This window comes from Lycium ferocissimum, unplaced genomic scaffold (genome assembly GCF_029784015.1).
Source record: "Lycium ferocissimum isolate CSIRO_LF1 unplaced genomic scaffold, AGI_CSIRO_Lferr_CH_V1 ctg15480, whole genome shotgun sequence".
NCBI classification, from domain to species: domain Eukaryota; kingdom Viridiplantae; phylum Streptophyta; class Magnoliopsida; order Solanales; family Solanaceae; genus Lycium; species Lycium ferocissimum.
Window position 1 is genome coordinate 8,658 of NW_026716064.1, and position 8,634 is coordinate 17,291.

The 8,634-nt window shown below is 34.1% G+C and overlaps 1 pseudogene; it reads right to left on the reverse strand.

Annotated features, from left to right (window-relative positions):
* Positions 1-3,176: 3,176 nt before the first annotated feature.
* On the reverse strand, positions 3,177-7,655 carry LOC132042465 (exosome complex component RRP41-like; annotated as a pseudogene).
* Positions 7,656-8,634: the final 979 nt, after the last annotated feature.

Sequence of the window (8,634 nt, forward strand, 5' to 3'; positions counted from 1 at the left end):
TAGCAGGGGCATCTTTTAAGAAATTTAGGACCGATAAAAATTAAGGAATTAAATTTTGGACCCGATAACTAAACATAACAAAAGTTGCCCCCTCCGGATACTTTTAGTTAAAAAACTAAAAAATCCGGATCCGATAAAACTTTTTCCTAGGGAAAATTTGTGGTAATTTAAATTATATCCCCAAAAGTTTTAGTGGTCAAAAAAATTAAGATTTGTCTAGATTTGTCCATGTAATTTTAGTTTTTTCGGTTTGGGGAGTACTAATTAGGTTGGTGAAGGTTTTTTAAGATTAACAAGGTTGTAGTACTAATTGGTTAATGGTTTATTTAGATGATTCCAAATTTAATCAATTTTGGGTTTGCATATTAATATGATTATGAGACTTTGTGAACAAAACGTTATACCATCCGGGTTTGTAAGGATATTAAAATGTTAACACTAAAAACATTAAAGGAAAATGGAAAAATAAAAAACTACCTTTAAAGCAAACTAAAATAAACATTACTTAACAAACCAACCAAAATAAACAAGGAAAATGAAAACTTAAAGAAAAGATGCCCACCTATAAGTTTGATAATTTTAAAAATTTAGCGTTTATATTTTTAAGGGAAATTTTAGGGGCCCAAAAAAATTTTTGGGAAGGGAAATTACAAATTTATGAACCGATAACTAAACATAACTAAAAATTGCCCCCCATCTTTTAGTTAAACAATTCCCCGGGTCCGATAAAACTTTTCGCCGGGTGAGGGGGTAATTAAGTTATATCCCAAAGAGTTTGGGGTGGTCAAAAACATAAGATTTGTCTATGTATTAGTGTCCCATGTAATTTTTTGTTTTTGGTTTGGAAGATAATTAGGTTGAAGTGAAGTTGTACTTAGATGATTAACAATGGTTATAGACTAATTAGGGGTTTGGGGAAGTTCTATTTAGATATTTTTACTTAATTAATTTTTGTTAATATTGAATATGATTATGATGACTTTTAAATACGTTATAATCCGGTTAGTAATGGGTTTCCTATTAACGTTAACACTAACAAACATTAAAAATCCATAAAATAGAACACCATTTCAATGCAAATCAACAATAACATTACCATTTGAATGCAAACCGAACCAACCAACCCTTAAAGGAAAAAGGTTATTTTAAGTTTTTAATAAAAACTTAAAATAACTTAAAATAACCATTTTCCTTTAATATTTTCCTTCCCCCAAAAAAAAAAAAAAAATTGTTATTTTAAGTTCCCAAAAACCCCTTTGGGGTTTAAAAAAAAAACCAAAATTTTTTGAATTTTTTGCAAAAGCTTTTCCCACTCTTTTAAAAGGTTAAAAAATTTGAACTACTTCAGATTCTACAACTAGATAATAAAAAGGGCCCTATTGAATTGTGAGTCAACAGCAGCCTTTAATTTTTATTTTTTCCTTTGCCCCAATTTATTAAAGGGAATTTAATGGGGGCAAAGGATAATTTTTACTGAATAAACATAATTTCCGATTTTAGATAAAAAATTACAAAAACCGAAGTTAAATATTTCATATAAAATAGGATGGCAGATATGTTTTGTTTTTAACTAAAAAAAATAAAAAAAATAACTGTTTGTATACTATGTTTTTCAAATTACTGGGTTCTCATAAAGTGTTAAAAAGTTCGACTGCTCCGGGTTCTTCAACACAAAAATAAAAAGGGCCCTATTAATTATGAGTCAAGGGAAAGCCCTTTAAATTTTTTTGTTTTTTTTTTTTTTTTTAAATTGGTAACGACTACCTTTAATTTATTATTTTATAAGATAATTAGACATATTCAACTCCCCAGAGTATGCTTTTATTTGATTTTTCCCTTCTTACTTTTCCCATTCTAGGTGGCAAAAGTAAATCAAAATTCAAAAGCCAATAAATTCAGCATGTGTAATTATATTATGTGCACATTTTGGATTCTTTTTTGCATACATATCCATAATTCAAGTTTGAGCCAGAGAGTAATGAATTCATTTTTTTGCGCGGAGTGCCCTTCTTTTAAAGGTCTTTAAATTTTCTTTTCATATTTAAAATTTTTAAATTCTCCTTCCTAACACCCATGCTGTTCCAGGTTCAAACCCACGCGCATCAAAATTTTAAAAAAATCGTAAGGAGTTTAATTTCGTATCTTGACCGGCATACTTTTGTTAAGGAATTATCAAGTTATGCACAAGATACTTACTGTGGCGACTTGGCATAAGATGCGGTCCGTATAACTTTGATAATTCCTTCACAAAGTTATGTCGGTCCCATAAAAGTTTCCCTTAAAAGTATGCTTCTCACCGCATAACTTTGTGAATAATTATCAAAGTATCTGGATACTTTATGCTAAGTCCCCCTTTTAAAGGCATAAGTATTCAAGAAAAGTCAGCTTCTTCACATAATTTTTAACTACACGCCCATCCTAATTAAAATAAACGAATCCAAACTAACAATATTAACACATCTCAACGATTGACAACCTCATCATGAATTGCATTTGCACTAAAGATCTGTCATTTCCACCCAGACAAGAGCATGTTTATTCTGCAAAGAACTTAGATAAAGCCAAGACAATATCTCTGTAAGTAAGCTAGCATAGATGGTCGAGTCAAGCAAATGCTATCCACAATGTCGAAACTTTAGGTCCTCCACGTGATACACCCAGCAGTTTCCACAAGAATATGAATATTTTGAACCACTTTACGGGATAACTGGTAACAAAACATGCCTATGACTTATCACTCAAATATTTATTTCGTTAGACCCGATAACTTTGATAATTCCTTGCAAAGTTATCTTGGGGATACTTTAATGGGCAAACTTTTATGCGGATCCGCATAACTCGAAGGAATTATCAGAGAGTTATCCGGCAGATCTTTTGCAAGTCTCACGCAGGCATAAGTATGTCGGTCTGGATAACTTTGTAAATTTCCCTTTACAAGTGTATGCTGTGCTAAATGAAATTTAAACTGCCTTGCAATTTTTTAAAATTTTAACCGCGTGGATTCGAACCGAACCTATGGTTAGCAAGGGCAAAATTTAAACATTTCAAATACGGAGAAAATTTAAAGACCACCCCAAAAGAAGGGCAATTCGCAATGAATTCACTTGAACCCACAAAACCAGCCCTAGATCCAAGTAGCTATATTCCGTAACAACCTGTTAAGTAAAGTTCACAGATCAAGGAAGTTGTATCCCTACTACTAGAGGGGTTATATAAAAGAGACGAACTCATTTTCAATATTCTTGCTGATATATCCAAAAAAAAAATGTTCCATTGATTTGACAGAATCCACAGCGCAAAATCAGGCCGGGGAAAAAAATTTAATCTGGAATGGCAAAATTTACAGGCCCTGTAGGAGAAAACTAATAGCTGATTCTGTAATCTTGACTAAAGAAGCACAAAGTACAATGCTCTATTCTTTTTAATCAGTAACAACATCTTTAAACATGATCGCATAACCTCTCCCAGTTTAGAACAAGCACCAAGGCACAGCTCCATTGCCTACAGAAATAAAGATTAGTTTTAAATGGAGCTCCAAATATTGGCAGGATGCGACTCTTTTGAAGATAATTTAAGTAGCTCATCGGGAAATTTGCAATCAGAGACAAACGTTAAGTGTAATCTCTAAAGGCAGAGAGGTAGCATGGGATGTGTTACAAATAACATACCTCGTGAAACTTTGGTGTCGACCATCCTCCAGTTACAGCCAATTGAGTGACCTCATTACGTGAAGGCATCCAAGTAATCATTAAGCTTCCATCTTGGTAACTTTCTTCCTCGGAAACAGGATCAATAACAAGGTTCTTTCCAAGACAAGACTAAACACCGGAAAAAGAAAAAAAAATTTGATGTCTGAATATCAGTAGACCCTGAATATTTGAGAATCTGGAAAAGCCTGTTGTACCACCTTTTCGATAAGGAAAAGCCTATGGTACCATATGATTACAATTTACATATGCCAATATTTGAAAGTTGCCACACTATAGTGAAATAAAGATGGCATGGCATTATGCCTTGAGAGTGTACAAAAGAGCGATGCTCCCAGGCGGAGTATATACTCGTGTAATAATGAATAACCAACCACACAGCATCCGTGAGATGCTGTTAATAATGAATAACCAACCACACAGTATCCGTCATCATAACCAATGTTTTCTCAAGCTAATTCTTATCTCTAACTCCTCCTTTGACCCAAGTAGCCCCAAAACCACCTCCCCCACTCCCCACAAAAACCAAAAAAAAAAAAAAAAAAACCTAAACCACACAAAGCAAGAGATTATTTGTTAAATGCAAGGTGACTATTAAAGGGTTTGTACACTTTCTTCACATCCCCAGAAGATGTTAGGTAGCTGCTAGTACTCCCCCTTTTCAAATTGAAAGGCGTAGCTCGACTTTACTTAATTCATAAAAAGAAACAGTAACTTAAAATAGTTTATTAACATGATTATTTTATGACTAGTGAGCCCCAAATGTCTGTTAATGGATCGTTTTTATGAGTAGTAAGCCCAAATGCCTGTTGATGGATCATTTTTTATACGATTCTGATAACTCTGAAGTACGACCTATTAAAAGTTTTGACCTACAAATTAGGGATAAAGTATATTATTAGGAAGTCTTTGTAAATGTATCTTTATTTTGTCAAACGAAGTATATAATTAGGAATTGGACATCAATTAGGTATGGCCCGGAGGCAAACCTGACATTCAATTTGGAACATAGGGAACACCAGATATAACATAGGTCCTATAGGATTCATCAGAACTCACACTTTGAACTAGGGGTGGAACTAGGGTGGCGAAATGAGTCCATGAAAACACGACCCGCCCAACCCACATAGGTTTGGGAGGGTCACTCAGAAATTGGTTGATATGTAGCCCAAATTGATTCATGCGAAAACTTTGTCAAAATGTTTTTAAAAAGACTATTTGTTTGATATTTTATATATAACAACAATAAAGAGAATTTTTGTTTACAAGGTACTTAAACAAATTATAAAAGAACAAACAAAGAAATTAAACTCAGTAAGAATTGGGTGGATTTCGAGCAGCCTCTCTACCTCCCAAGGTAGAGGAAGTCTGCGTACACTCTACTCCTCCCAGACCTCCATTGGGAAAATACTGGTATGTTGTGTGTTGTTGTTGTTGTTGTGTTGTAAGAATTGGGTGGATTGGGCTATGACCCATTTTAGCCCAAAACATTTCAACCCCAACTATTTTACTACTCAGCCCATTTTGACCGCCCAAATTCAGTCCAATCCACCCATTTGACTGAACCAGGGGTGGGCGTTCGGAATTCTGGTACGGTATTTTGATTTTCGGTTTTTGGATGGTATATACCGAATACCGTAGTGAAGTTAGTTCGGCTCGGTTCTTCGGTACGGGCCTAGCATATTGGACTATTTTTTCAAGTTAAAAAAAAAAATAGGCTATTTTCTGCTTAATATTGTCCCTTCTTATATGATGATTAAGCAAGTTCACATATTTAAGCCATTAAGTGTATACGTAGCACACTTATCCAATCTCTTTCCATTCATTCCACCAACCCTTCGTCCCTTTCCGTTGTTGATCATAACCTGCGGAACAACTAATAAGGCTACAAGCAACACTGCAGCAGCTATATACATGCAAATAATATCAGCAGCAGCCAGCAGTTAAAGCAGAAAACTCAACACTTTGCATTGATAATTGAGTACCATTCAGGATCTAAAATACTTAATCATTTCCCTTTTTTGGATGGATCCCATAATTATTACTAGGCTATAACCCATATGGGTTAAATTTCTTAATCCCTTTTCCCCATTGCATTTTTTTACAAAAAAAAAAGAATTTTTAACTACAAATCATATTTACCTTAATATCAATGTGTTGTGGACTACCAAGTCTATTACACTGTATTATTATTTTTTTTAAAATTATGTTACTACTATTGTTATAATTATATTTTAAAAGGGTTTCACTTTTTTAAAGGAAGATTACCATAAAAACAGTTCCATCCTAATATATGGACATTTCAAACATTCTTCCATCCATATAGCCTATTTCACATCATGTAAATCCATGAGTCTTTATTTAAAAAAGGGTAAAACCAATAATTATAATCAATTTTCACACACTAAACTTCTATCCTGTCTGGACCAATTAACAACCAAGAATTTAAAGCACCTGCAGCATAAAGCGGGTGATGCCCCGAAATACCGATTTAGCTAAAGCAGCGGGATACCGATTATAAAAGTTCGATTCCATAGAACCAAAACCGAACTTTTGAAAAATAAAAACCGAAAAAGAAACTGAAGGCGAATTAATTCGGGGGGTCAGGTTTTTTCTTATTATCCCCAATAGTTTGAACTATTCCTCAACAAACAAGTTTCCTGGGCCCTACACAAATATATACTTAAAAGGAATAGTCACATTTTTGGGACCATACCAAGTAATTAAGCAAAAACGTTAGTTTTTCCTTCAAATTTATGACATCAGGTGGAAAATTGAAAGAAAACGACATCAGTAGTTGGGTTTCTTTACTTTTTTCCCAAAAAAGAAACCCGATAACAAAGGACAAGCAAGAGTCGATGATACCACAGAAACTGGGCAACCAAGTATACAGAAAAATTCCCTGGCTCAAAGCAGACTAGCACATGATATGACCACTGGGGGGATCACCTGCAAGCATCACATAGAGGTTTATAATGTCAAAGCCTCTTTGAAGTTTGGTTCAAAAGTCATCGTACCCATAAGTGATTTGGTCAAACTAATACCAATAGCCTATTCCTGAAAAAAGCACAAAAAGGAAGCAAAAAGAAACTTTCCAGAAGGCTAAATATAGAGTAAAGCAAACTTAGATCACAATCTAATTCAACTAATTGAATGCTTTATCTACCCTCAATATTGAAATATATCATAAGATTGGTAAGTCAATTCAGGATCTTGCTCTAACCTATTGCCCTCTCTTGAGCCGAAGGTCATCGGAAAAAAGCCCTCCCTCCCTCCCGGGGGGGTAAGGTCGCTCACCCTACCCTCCCCCCCCCCCCGGGGGATTATATGTAGTTGTTGTTGCTCCAACCCTTGCCCATGAAAAGGTACTAATTCTGAAAATGTGCTGATTATTCATTAAGAAATGAGTGCTATTTGAACAAAGGGCAGTTGATTAGGATAAAAATTTGTCCCCCTTGAACCGAAAAGTTTTCTTTGATGCATGAAAAAAATAGAGTTGAAAATTTTCCCCGTGCCCCTTCCTTAATCTTTATAATTCGAGGTGCTTTTCATTTCTTAAAAAATTTCGGGATAATTTCTTCCAGTCTCAAGCCAAAGAAAACCACCAATGTAAAGTATAAAATAAATTCAGAACTTACTTCCACCAGATTCCAATACCAAAAAAAAAACATCCACAGTAGTCTTTGGGAAGGATTCTAGAATTATAACACCTTCTAAAGTTTTGGTAACATTGAAGAAAGTTCCTTGTTGTCTGATCCCTAATGCAAGAAAATTTTTAAAAAGACATGGAATTTAAACGAAGAATATCAATGACAAGGGGAAAGAATGATAAAAGGTCTGTTCCATCCTTGAATACCTCCCCAGCCCGGGGGTGGCAAAGTTTTTAACTAACATCCAAAGCGTCCTGTACCCTGTACATCATTGCTTTCTTACTTTCCCTTCCCAAACCTAAAAGGAAGAAATAAGAGGGTTAGACAATCTCCACTTAACAAAATTAGTAAACAAAACAGCCTAAAAACACGCCTTCGTAGATTTGTTGTAGAATTGGACAAAATGTTAATACCACACTCGTTATGTTGAGCCCCCTTTTTACGGACTTTCTACATACAAGAAAAACAGGAGATTTTTTTTTTTTTCCTAATGGGATAAACAGCAGTTTTATTTTACAAATCAGTTTATATTGGTATGTCTATCTGATAAAACATAAATATGAATATTCTATTGTAGCTTTATTAGTAAGTATTTTGTTCTTCAACATCTTTTTGTTTAACCATCATTTTGGCATTCTTGCCCCCCCCCTAAATATACTGGTTTATGCCTTGAAAACCAGTCTAGAGGTCAATTTGCCAATTCAATGCATAACAGATTAAAACACCAAATTTACTGCACACGCATCTAATTATTCATGTGAAGAATCTGAAAACTTAGAACAGTAAAGGGATAAGAAATAAAGGAAAGAGGTGATCAACAATGAAGAAAAAAAGGAAGGTTAGGGACAGACAAACAGGTAATAAGAAAAAAAGAAGGATAGAAAGTAAAGAAGAGAAGGTTGGGTCCCCGCATTCATTTGAGGACAATTTGGGAAAGGGAAGAAACTTAAAATATTTAAGGATAACAAAAATCTGAACAAAAAAATTATGAATTGTATCTTTTTTTTTTTATTTTTCGAAAAAGGGGGACTAGTAGAAGATGAGATTCAGTGTTGACATCTTTGGGGGCTTTGTAACTAGTTTAGGGCTAATTTTTGGGGGTTTTTATTTTTTTTTTTTTTTTGATCAATTTTATTTTCATTCATAAACATGGCTACAACGGCTGTAACAAGAGATATACCAAAAAAAAATTTACAAAATGATATGATTCTCAACAACTCCAACCAATTGTCTATACAACAAGGAACTTTCGGGGCACCAAAAGAAAATAAAAAGGG